This window comes from Phyllobates terribilis, unplaced genomic scaffold (assembly GCF_046119375.1).
Source record: "Phyllobates terribilis strain yellow unplaced genomic scaffold, ASM4611937v1 Scaffold_311__1_contigs__length_2239622, whole genome shotgun sequence".
NCBI classification, from domain to species: Eukaryota; Metazoa; Chordata; class Amphibia; order Anura; family Dendrobatidae; genus Phyllobates; species Phyllobates terribilis.
In genome coordinates, this window is record NW_027363071.1 from 192,854 (window position 1) to 200,261 (window position 7,408).

The 7,408-nt window shown below is 42.8% G+C and overlaps 4 non-coding genes across 4 annotated transcripts; all 4 read left to right on the forward strand.

The window, feature by feature from the left end:
* Window positions 1–2,849: 2,849 nt before the first annotated feature.
* On the forward strand, window positions 2,850–3,031 carry LOC141221041 (U2 spliceosomal RNA). The gene has a single exon (XR_012289131.1). It is a non-coding gene; the product is annotated as a U2 spliceosomal RNA (small nuclear RNA).
* A 1,109-nt stretch (window positions 3,032–4,140) lies between these two features.
* Window positions 4,141–4,331, forward strand: LOC141221005 (U2 spliceosomal RNA). Its single transcript, XR_012289099.1, has one exon. It is a non-coding gene; the product is annotated as a U2 spliceosomal RNA (small nuclear RNA).
* Window positions 4,332–5,440: 1,109 nt separating this feature from the next.
* LOC141221006 (U2 spliceosomal RNA) lies at window positions 5,441–5,631 on the forward strand. The gene has a single exon (XR_012289100.1). It is a non-coding gene; the product is annotated as a U2 spliceosomal RNA (small nuclear RNA).
* A 1,109-nt stretch (window positions 5,632–6,740) lies between these two features.
* Window positions 6,741–6,931, forward strand: LOC141221007 (U2 spliceosomal RNA). The gene has a single exon (XR_012289101.1). It is a non-coding gene; the product is annotated as a U2 spliceosomal RNA (small nuclear RNA).
* The last annotated feature ends 477 nt before the right edge of the window (window positions 6,932–7,408 follow it).

Consider the following 7,408-nt stretch of genomic DNA (forward strand, 5'->3'; position numbering starts at 1 on the left):
TAAGGCGGGTGCATGGGAGAGGTGTGTGGAAATTGAATGTGAGTTTGCTTGAGGATGAGAGAATTGTGAATGATTTTAAGAAAAAATATAGTTGGTGTAAATCTCAAAAGAGTAAGTTTGAAAGTGTGTTGGTGTGGTGGGATTGGATGAAGTATGAAGTGCAAAAGTTTTTTCGTCGATGGGGCTATAAAAAGGCTGCCATGGTTAGGAGTCAATATAAAGATTTAATGATGAGGGTGGAATGGCTAGAGAAAATGAGGATGTGTGGTGTGGATGTGGATGATTTGTTAAGAAGTGCGAGAGAGGATTTGAAGAGGACTTTGGAGAGGAAGGGAAGGGAAATAATTTTTAGGTCAAAGGTGGTCCATCTTGATAAAGATGAAAAGTGTTCAAGATATTTCTTTAAAAAAATAAATGGTAAGAAGGAGGGTATGGAGGAGATTTTTGATGTGGATGGTGTTTGTGTGAGTGGGGAGGATGTAATGAAGGAAGTGGTCACGTTTTATGCTGAGTTGTTTGGCAGGAAGTGGGTGGATGAGAGTTTGAAAGAAGAAGTGCTTAAGACTTTGGATTGTAAGGTGGATAAGGATGGATGTTCTGGTCTATGTGAGGCAGTGATTGAGGAGGAAGTTAAGAAAGCGGTGTTTGGTGCAAGGAAAAATGTGACGCCTGGGAAGGATGGTTTGCCTGTGGAGCTATATGTTATGATGTGGGAAGTGATGGGTATGGATTTAGTGGAAGTGTGTCAGTTTATGTGGGAGAATGGGATGCTTGCGGGTTCAATGAAGGAGGGAGTGGTGGTCTTAATCCATAAGAAAGGGGATAAAAGGTGTTTGAGTAATTGGAGGCCAATTACGCTTCTGAACGCCGATTACAAGGTATTCAGTAAAATTTTGGCGTGTCGGATGCGTGTGGCTGTAGCTGATGTGATTGGTAAAGATCAAGTGTGTGCAGTGCCTGGTAGATGTATGACGGATAATCTGTGTCTTTTAAGAGATGTGTTGTGGGATTGTAAAGTAAGAAAGCAGAAGTGTATGGTGATGGCTGTTGACTTTGAAAAGGCGTTTGATCGCGTGTCTCATGTGTTTCTATTTGAGGTTTTGCGTAGAATGGGTTTTCCGGAGAAATTTGTGCGTGCCGTGAGAGGATTGTATGGGGAGGTGATGAGTGAATTTCTGGTGAATGGGTTTTTGAGTGAGAAAGTGTGTATTAGGTCTGGTGTGAGGCAAGGTTGTCCCATGTCACCGGTATTATTTGTGTGTGTGATTGAGCCACTGCTGTGTATGATTCGGAAAGAGAAAGTGGTGCGTGGTTTGTTAGTGCCAGGGAGTGGTGGAATGACTGTGAAAGTCTTAGGATATATGGATGATGTAGTAGTGGTGAGTGAGAGTGTGGCCTCTATGGAGAGAGTAAAATTGTTGTTGAATTTTTTTTGTGGCGCGTCAGCGTTTCGTGTGAATTGGAACAAATGCATGTTTAAATGTTTTGGTGACAATAGGATTAAGATGGATGGTGTGGCTGGTGTGGATGGTGCAATTAAAGTGTTGGGAGTTTTTTTTAATGATGATTTGAAAGGTTATGAGAGTTGGGATGAATGTGGTGAGCGGATTGTGCGGAAGATGAATTTTTGGAAGTTACGTTCTTTGTCTTTGGTAGGGAAGGTTCTTATTATTAAGGCTGTTATTCTCCCTATTTTGCTTTATGTTTCTTGTATTTTTCCAGTGCCCTATAGGAAAATTAAAAAAGTGGAGAAACTAATTTTTGTGTTTTTTTGGGGCAGTAGGATGGAAAGACTTAAGAGAGAGATTTTGTTTAAGCAATATTTGTATGGGGGACTAAAGTTTCCGAATATTGAAGTGTTTCTAACATTGCATTTTATTAAGACTACGGTCATTTTGATTGGGAAGAATAATAAAGGGGCATTTATGTGTAAGTATTTGGCTGGATGGATGCTGTATGGTCTGAATTGGGTGAAGCGTGATAAGAATGTGCCTGTTGCTTTTAAGTGTCCTGAGTGGTATGGTTTGATTGAGAAGTTTGTGAGGAAGAATGATTTGTTAGCAGTTGCAATGAAAGACTTTATGTTGGTTAAGAAGGTGATGGGGAAGATGTGTGTGAATGAGTGTGAGAGTAATGTGGTGGGATTGCGTTCTATGGAAGTTGCGCGGGTATGGAAGAAGTTAAGCATTCAAGGTGTGTCGAATAGACAGCGAGATACAGTATGGATGGGCCTTCATAATATTTTGCCAGTGAGGGATTTTCAGAAGAAAAGAGATCTCATAAGATCTGCAGTATGTCCAAGGGATGGTTGTGGAGCGAATGAGACGGTGAGGCACCTTATGTGGGATTGTAATTTTGCGTATGATGTGTGGAAAGGTGTGGGTGGACTGTGTAAAGGGGTTGCTGGTGTGAAGTTTATTGATTGGAGAGTGGCTATGTTTGGTTTTGGTGCTAGTCGTCGTGGCCTAGAAAGGATGATGTGGTTTATTATGGTGTGTGTGCAGGAGAGCTTGTGGGATGTGAGAAATTTGTGTGTGTTTAAAAGAGTAAATTTAACAGTAAATGATTGTATTAGGTTGATCTTAGCAAGACTATATGTAATCTATTTGTGGGATACAAGAGAAGGTGGTGGTGGTGGAACAGATTCTGAAGGTGTGTGGAAATACCTTAAGTGGCAGGATATGGTTAAATACCGTTGATATTTTTTCTGGAAATGTCTCTGGCATAGGATTACTTGTTTGTATTTTTGTTGAATAATACTTTAATAAAGAAACCACAATGATGCTTATGAAGTGGCAGTATAACTTATGACGAAGTCTGGTTAACTGTTTGCTTATATCTAAACCTGAGTGGTTTTTAAAAAAAAAAAAAAAAAAAATCTGTTCTTATCAGTTTAATATCTGATACGTCCCCTATCTGGGGACCATATATTAAATGGATTTTTAGAACAGGGAGATGGAAAAAGAGCTTGCTCTGTCCACTCCACGCATTGACCTGGTATTGCAGTATCTCCAGGACCGGTGCACCCCTTCTTTAATGCAGTTTCTAAAATCAGAAAGTATTGAATTCAATGTTTTTTGTTCATTTTGCTTGTTTGTCGGATTTTGGGATGGACTCTTTGGCTTTGCTTTTCTTCTCCTCATTGGATTTTTCATGTTCAAAGTTGCAGAAGCCAGATGACAAGCTCATTTTGGTTCAACTTCAGCAACTGTGCATTGCATTGCCATGTAATGTAACGCAATGCTATCTTTCTAGCTCTCCCTCTTTACTTCCTTTTGGATAAACAGACATATTAGGCAAGCATTTTGGAGCTTTCACCTAAATAACTACAGGTGGTGAGATAAGCTGCACAATATAATTGACCTTTCAGTATATTGTTGCACACACACCATCTATTTAGCAAATGCCCTTGTTATCAACAGCAGCCTTTTAAACTCACCTGAGCTAACAGGTATGTGCGCTGGTTACTCTGCTGCGCTTAAAATTTCTTTTTTGGTTTGCTACAATGCCTTTTCTGAAACGTTGTCTCCCTCTGCTGGAACACTGACTTCTTTCAATTAATGCCTGCAGACTATAAAAGAGAACCCAACCCAAAAAGTTTGGTTGATTAGTCTGTGGCATTCTGTTAAACTGTTGCTTATGGCGGTCTCTGTGAGCTTCTCAGCGACATTCAGCCAGCCAGGTATCCTGCCTGCAGTAGATGGAATGTGGCAATGGAACGCTGGCTGCGCGTGTCATAATAGGCTCTGAGCCTTTATATACCTGCGCACAGCAGCAGCCACCTTCAGTCTGCTGCTGGACAGCCAGCAGCAGCAGGAGAGGTAAGTAATCAGCAGCCCTCCTGCTAAGGGTAGACAGCTGCTCGTTCCACCCCACCCCCCGCCTTAATTGGTTCTCCTCCCTTCCAACGGTGTTGAGGCGGGTGGGAACAGCAGGGGGTGAGGGTGCTGTGTTTAAAGAGGTGGAGTTATGCAGATCTAAAACGTGTGGATTGCAGCAGCAGCAAGCCGAAAAGTGCAGGCATGTAAGGGATCTAGAGGTTGACAACATGTCTTCTTAACGGGAGTCCAGGAGCTCATCTCCACAAATGGACTCTTCAGGATCCTTGGGTGGCTCCGTAGTTCGAAACCAATTCTGGTTATCGCTTCTCGGCCTTTTGGCTAAGATCAAGTGTAGTATCTGTTCTTATCAGTTTAATATCTGATACGTCCCCTATCTGGGGACCATATATTAAATGGATTTTTAGAACAGGGAGATGGAAAAAGAGCTTGCTCTGTCCACTCCACGCATTGACCTGGTATTGCAGTATCTCCAGGACCGGTGCACCCCTTCTTTAATGCAGTTTCTAAAATCAGAAAGTATTGAATTCAATGTTTTTTGTTCATTTTGCTTGTTTGTCGGATTTTGGGATGGACTCTTTGGCTTTGCTTTTCTTCTCCTCATTGGATTTTTCATGTTCAAAGTTGCAGAAGCCAGATGACAAGCTCATTTTGGTTCAACTTCAGCAACTGTGCATTGCATTGCCATGTAATGTAACGCAATGCTATCTTTCTAGCTCTCCCTCTTTACTTCCTTTTGGATAAACAGACATATTAGGCAAGCATTTTGGAGCTTTCACCTAAATAACTACAGGTGGTGAGATAAGCTGCACAATATAATTGACCTTTCAGTATATTGTGGCACACACACCATCTATTTAGCAAATGCCCTTGTTATCAACAGCAGCCTTTTAAACTCACCTGAGCTAACAGGTATGTGCGCTGGTTACTCTGCTGCGCTTAAAATTTCTTTTTTGGTTTGCTACAATGCCTTTTCTGAAACGTTGTCTCCCTCTGCTGGAACACTGACTTCTTTCAATTAATGCCTGCAGACTATAAAAGAGAACCCAACCCAAAAAGTTTGGTTGATTAGTCTGTGGCATTCTGTTAAACTGTTGCTTATGGCGGTCTCTGTGAGCTTCTCAGCGACATTCAGCCAGCCAGGTATCCTGCCTGCAGTAGATGGAATGTGGCAATGGAACGCTGGCTGCGCGTGTCATAATAGGCTCTGAGCCTTTATATACCTGCGCACAGCAGCAGCCACCTTCAGTCTGCTGCTGGACAGCCAGCAGCAGCAGGAGAGGTAAGTAATCAGCAGCCCTCCTGCTAAGGGTAGACAGCTGCTCGTTCCACCCCACCCCCCGCCTTAATTGGTTCTCCTCCCTTCCAACGGTGTTGAGGCGGGTGGGAACAGCAGGGGGTGAGGGTGCTGTGTTTAAAGAGGTGGAGTTATGCAGATCTAAAACGTGTGGATTGCAGCAGCAGCAAGCCGAAAAGTGCAGGCATGTAAGGGATCTAGAGGTTGACAACATGTCTTCTTAACGGGAGTCCAGGAGCTCATCTCCACAAATGGACTCTTCAGGATCCTTGGGTGGCTCCGTAGTTCGAAACCAATTCTGGTTATCGCTTCTCGGCCTTTTGGCTAAGATCAAGTGTAGTATCTGTTCTTATCAGTTTAATATCTGATACGTCCCCTATCTGGGGACCATATATTAAATGGATTTTTAGAACAGGGAGATGGAAAAAGAGCTTGCTCTGTCCACTCCACGCATTGACCTGGTATTGCAGTATCTCCAGGACCGGTGCACCCCTTCTTTAATGCAGTTTCTAAAATCAGAAAGTATTGAATTCAATGTTTTTTGTTCATTTTGCTTGTTTGTCGGATTTTGGGATGGACTCTTTGGCTTTGCTTTTCTTCTCCTCATTGGATTTTTCATGTTCAAAGTTGCAGAAGCCAGATGACAAGCTCATTTTGGTTCAACTTCAGCAACTGTGCATTGCATTGCCATGTAATGTAACGCAATGCTATCTTTCTAGCTCTCCCTCTTTACTTCCTTTTGGATGAACAGACATATTAGGCAAGCATTTTGGAGCTTTCACCTAAATAACTACAGGTGGTGAGATAAGCTGCACAATATAATTGACCTTTCAGTATATTGTGGCACACACACCATCTATTTAGCAAATGCCCTTGTTATCAACAGCAGCCTTTTAAACTCACCTGAGCTAACAGGTATGTGCGCTGGTTACTCTGCTGCGCTTAAAATTTCTTTTTTGGTTTGCTACAATGCCTTTTCTGAAACGTTGTCTCCCTCTGCTGGAACACTGACTTCTTTCAATTAATGCCTGCAGACTATAAAAGAGAACCCAACCCAAAAAGTTTGGTTGATTAGTCTGTGGCATTCTGTTAAACTGTTGCTTATGGCGGTCTCTGTGAGCTTCTCAGCGACATTCAGCCAGCCAGGTATCCTGCCTGCAGTAGATGGAATGTGGCAATGGAACGCTGGCTGCGCGTGTCATAATAGGCTCTGAGCCTTTATATACCTGCGCACAGCAGCAGCCACCTTCAGTCTGCTGCTGGACAGCCAGCAGCAGCAGGAGAGGTAAGTAATCAGCAGCCCTCCTGCTAAGGGTAGACAGCTGCTCGTTCCACCCCACCCCCCGCCTTAATTGGTTCTCCTCCCTTCCAACGGTGTTGAGGCGGGTGGGAACAGCAGGGGGTGAGGGTGCTGTGTTTAAAGAGGTGGAGTTATGCAGATCTAAAACGCGTGGATTGCAGCAGCAGCAAGCCGAAAAGTGCAGGCATGTAAGGGATCTAGAGGTTGACAACATGTCTTCTTAACGGGAGTCCAGGAGCTCATCTCCACAAATGGACTCTTCAGGATCCTTGGGTGGCTCCGTAGTTCGAAACCAATTCTGGTTATCGCTTCTCGGCCTTTTGGCTAAGATCAAGTGTAGTATCTGTTCTTATCAGTTTAATATCTGATACGTCCCCTATCTGGGGACCATATATTAAATGGATTTTTAGAACAGGGAGATGGAAAAAGAGCTTGCTCTGTCCACTCCACGCATTGACCTGGTATTGCAGTATCTCCAGGACCGGTGCACCCCTTCTTTAATGCAGTTTCTAAAATCAGAAAGTATTGAATTCAATGTTTTTTGTTCATTTTGCTTGTTTGTCGGATTTTGGGATGGACTCTTTGGCTTTGCTTTTCTTCTCCTCATTGGATTTTTCATGTTCAAAGTTGCAGAAGCCAGATGACAAGCTCATTTTGGTTCAACTTCAGCAACTGTGCATTGCATTGCCATGTAATGTAACGCAATGCTATCTTTCTAGCTCTCCCTCTTTACTTCCTTTTGGATAAACAGACATATTAGGCAAGCATTTTGGAGCTTTCACCTAAATAACTACAGGTGGTGAGATAAGCTGCACAATATAATTGACCTTTCAGTATATTGTTGCACACACACCATCTATTTAGCAAATGCCCTTGTTATCAACAGCAGCCTTTTAAACTCACCTGAGCTAACAGGTATGTGCGCTGGTTACTCTGCTGCACTTAAAATTTCTTTTTTGGTTTGCTACAATG